General features: G+C 44.8%; 1 pseudogene; it reads right to left on the bottom strand.

The window, feature by feature from the left end:
* Nucleotides 1-236: 236 nt before the first annotated feature.
* Nucleotides 237-1,327, bottom strand: LOC147965854 (uncharacterized; annotated as a pseudogene).
* Between the last annotated feature and the right edge of the window lie 3,101 nt (nt 1,328-4,428).

Here is a 4,428-nt window from a genome sequence, read left to right as displayed (position 1 = left end):
CTCTCAGCTTCCCATTCACCTTGTTCATTCACAAAGAGAACTCTCTTGTTTCGACATTCAGAAGAAATGTGACCATGCCCTTTGCACTTCCAACACTCAATATCTCGGCTTCGAGATGATGGTACAGCCGTGGGGTTAGAGGTACTTCCAGTAGCAGAAGGAGCACGCTTGTCCACATTCCTAGGGGCTGGTGATGATGCCGATGAAGCCATTGTTCGCCGGCTGGCAGTAGGGTGTCAAGTATGCTGAAACTGAGAACCACCATGAGAGGCACTTGGCTGCAACCTTTGCCATGGTGTGGTGGTGCGGTTATGAGATATCTGTCCATGACCACTCCACTGCACCTTCCTCTCCGTGCGCTTTGCTTGCTCCAAAATATCTTGTAGAGTGTTATAGGGAAACATCTCCACAAAATCAGAAATTTCATTGTCGAGACCATGCAAAAATCTTGCCATCTTTGACTCCTCATCTTCATGAATACGAGCACGAACCAACAAAAATTCCATCTCTTTATAGTACTCATCCACCGTGCGCATACCTTGGCTGAGATGCTGCAATCTGTTTCAGAGATCTCTTTGATATTGTGAAGGAACAAACCTTCGCCTCAAGGCTTGTTTCATCTCTTCCCAAGTGTCAATGTGATCATGGCCTAGCAGTAGTTGATTTTCTTGTAGTTGATTCCACCTGCGTAACCAGAAAACTCAACACAAGCAAGGCTTACTCTCTTCGGATCTGCAAGGTTATGGATACGAAAAATCTGATCACACTGCTCTTCCCAATCAAAATATGCATTGGGGTCTTCCTTTCCTGTGAACTTGGGGATATGCAACTTGATTCTTGCGATGTCATCTCGACCATCTCGATCACGACGTTCCGCACAACGCCCATCTTCAGCAGCACGACGGTATAGGACACCATCATAACCATCAAAATGATCTCCATGACCACGAGAAACACGCTCGTGAGGGTCATAGTAGTGCCCGCGAGGACCATGCCCTCTCCCTCGAAGTTGTCCTCCTCACTACCCTCCATGAGCAGCAACACCACGCCCACGAGCAGCAGCCACATGTCCACCATGGCTGTTGTTTTCATCCTCCAAGTCACCATCCACAGCAGCATGCACAGAATTTTCATCCCCAACTTCCTCAACTGGGTCAATAGGGTGTTGTCGGTGTTGAACCCTATCGCCACCTGCTGGAGGTCGCTCGTGAAACATCCTTCCAAGGTCTCGAACCATGTTTTGTAATTCCTGAAAATCAGCACGTGTGACCGGGGCATCTTCTTCCCCATGGTTTTCTCCATGAACACTCGATCTAGATCCTGCCATGTTAGTAAGGCCAGAAGTGGAATATGATAATTTTGTGGAATCTCACAACCTCACCTATTACTCACCAAAGTTCTTATGAGTTCACATCAGATTGTGCTTCTCTCGGATGTGTTAAAGCGATTGAAAGACAGGGATCAAAGAACTAGCTTCGGTTTTTGGTGGAGCTCGGTGGGGTAAACAAAAAGGGGCTTGTGCTGAAATCAAGTTGATGCAAACCAAGAAAAATATGTGGATGGATCTGCTGCACCTTTGCACCAAGATTGAAAAACACAACACACAAGCTTCTGAAATTTTTTCTATCAAGCTGGAACTTTTGGATCTTACACAAGACTTTCTTTTTCTCTCTTGACTTTTTTTCCACTCTTTTTTCTCTCTTTGATTTTTTGCCACTCTTTTTTTCTCTTTTTCCAAAGCACAACAACCAAATCTGAAAGCAATTAAGAAGATGAACTTGGTGCAGAACTAAAAGATGAAGAACATGCAAGGTATGCAACAACAAGATCTCAGCACTAACAAGGCTTGGATTTATTTTTGGTGGGGCTTTGGACTTCTAGGATAGAAAATATAGCATGAAAAACACTCGATCTAAAGGGATGATAGCAAGATAAAGTTGGATAACAGATCCTACCATGTCAACGAAAGCTCTGATGCCAGATGATAGGTGGGAACCCGATGAACGAGTTCACGCCCGAGGATGGCCCGATCTTCACGTGGTAGGATCGAATCGGGAGGGATAACTAGCTGCAAGCAGCCGGGATAACTAGCTTTATACCTGCCAAGGTTGGATTTAACCCACACGTTGGGGATGGCTGACCGAAGCTACAAGAACTCCAACCCGCTGTCTGAACAATCCCAGAACCACAAACCGGGATTAATCCACACAAAACGTTCAGAACCATAGAGCATGAACTAGGGGGAACCAGAGGCTCCTTCTCGCGAATCCGAATGAACTCACAAGAGCAAAGGTTGGATTTAACCCACACGTTGGGGATGGCTGACCGAAGCTACAAGAACTCCAACCCGCTGTCCGAACAATCCCAGAACCACAAACCGGGACTAATCCACACAAAACGTCCAGAACCATAGAGCATGAACTAGGGCGAACCAGAGGCTCCTTCTCGCGAATCCGAATGAACTCACAAGAGCAAAGGTAGCAAGATCTCTCGGATCTCTCTAGCAGTCTTGCTGCATAAGCATGTAGCTGAATGGTTTGGCAAAAGGTTCTCTAGAGGATGGGGGAGATGGGGTTTTATAGCAGGGACAACCCCCCTTAGCTAGGTGTGAAAATGGTTTCAAAAGTAAGCATGTTTGCATGGCTTTCTTGGGTGAATAAGCAGTCAACTTTGGGAGTTGTTGTAGAGCTCCTCGGAAATTCGCGAAGTCTTGACAGCCTGGACACCTTCCACGAGAATGACTAGAACTTTTGACTCACAACTCGAAATGATGTGAGGTTTTTTGCATTGGAAAGATAATTTGATGTAGCTTCTGTTGATGTACCCCTATGGCCCCGTCTCTCCATCACATGGGTGTGCCACACCAAAACATCAGAGGTAAATACTGAGAGCATCTGCTTCACTTGCAACTTGTTTTCTCCAAACTTGTTCCTCCAAAGTGGTTGCTTCATTAGCTCATAGGTTGTTGGATTGCTTCCATGTTATACCTAAGTTGAACCAACAACAATGGAGATGAAAGCATAGTTGATTCATCAAGGTTACAAGTTAAACTTAAGTTAGCGTTCACCTGGTCACTTATTTGTTTGGCGCGACTTCTTGTGATTGGACCTATAATTGTTGGAGACTTGTCGATGGTTGTGGTGTACTCATCATCCTCCCCCTCTTGAGGAGGAGTCGTCCTCGACTCTTATGGTCCAAAGTATGGAGAGAGGTCGGACACATTCAAAGTTGGATTAACACCATAATCCATTGAAAGGTCAATCTTGTAGGCATTGTCATTGATCTTCCCAAGAACTTTGAATGGACCATCTCCATGTGGCTGCAACTTGCATTTGCGTTGATCTGGGAAATGATCCTTCCGTAGGTGTACCCACACAAGATCACCTTCTTCAAACAACACCTTCTTTCTTCCCTTGTCTGCTCGTTTTGCATATTGTTCAGTCATCTTCTCAATATTTTCCTTGGTCTTCTCATGAATTTTCTTCACGAAGTCAGCACGCTTACTTGCACCAAGATTGGTTCGCTCCTGCAATGGTAAAGGCAAAAGATCTATGGGAGTAGCAGGTTTGAAACCATAAACAATTTCTAAAGGACAAAATTTAGTGGTTGAATGTACTGCCCCGTTGTATGCAAACTCCACGTGGGGGAGACATTCTTCCGACATCTTCAAATTTTCCTTTAAAACTACTCTCAGCATCATGGATAGCGTGCGGTTGACAACTTCAGTTTGTCCATCCGTTTGTGGGTGGCATGTAGTGGAAAAGAGAAGCTTTGTCCCTAGCTTTGCCCACAACGTTTTCCAAAAATAGCTTAGAAACTTGGTGTCACGATCTGAAACAATAGTGCGTGGTACTCCATGTAGCCGCACGATTTTCCCTGGAAAAAAAATCAGCAATGTGTGAAGCATCATCGCTCTTATGACACGGGATAAAATGAGCCATCTTGCTAAACCTATCAACCACCACAAACACTGAATCACTCCCCCTCTTAGTGCGTGGTAATCCAAGAACAAAATCCATAGAAATATCTTCCCAAGGTGTACTAGGAATGGATAAGGGCATATAAAGTCCATGAGGGTTTAAACGTGACTTAGCTTTGCGGCAAATCTCATAATGTAGTATGTAGCGCTCAACATCACGCCTCATCCTTGGCCAAAAGAAATGGTCAATCAGCACACTCTCAGTTTTCTTTGCTCTAAAATGTCCCATGAGACCACCAGCATGAGCCTCCTGCAAAAGCAACAAACGAACAGAGCAATCTGGGATGCACAATTTGTTAGCTCGAAACAAGAATCCATCATGCAAGTGAAACTTTTCCCAACCTTTCCCCTCACTACTATTTGAGTGTGGTTCAGCAAAATATGGGTCATTGGCATACAATTCTTTGATGCTTTGCAGCCCAAGAATTTTAGTATCAAGTTGTGAGAGT

This window comes from Triticum urartu, chromosome 6A (assembly GCF_056163025.1).
Source record: "Triticum urartu cultivar PI428250 chromosome 6A, HENAU_Tu73, whole genome shotgun sequence".
Classification (NCBI taxonomy): Eukaryota; Viridiplantae; Streptophyta; class Magnoliopsida; order Poales; family Poaceae; genus Triticum; species Triticum urartu.
The sequence above is the reverse complement of the archived record's forward strand: the minus strand, read 5'-3'. Positions and strand labels throughout refer to the sequence as shown.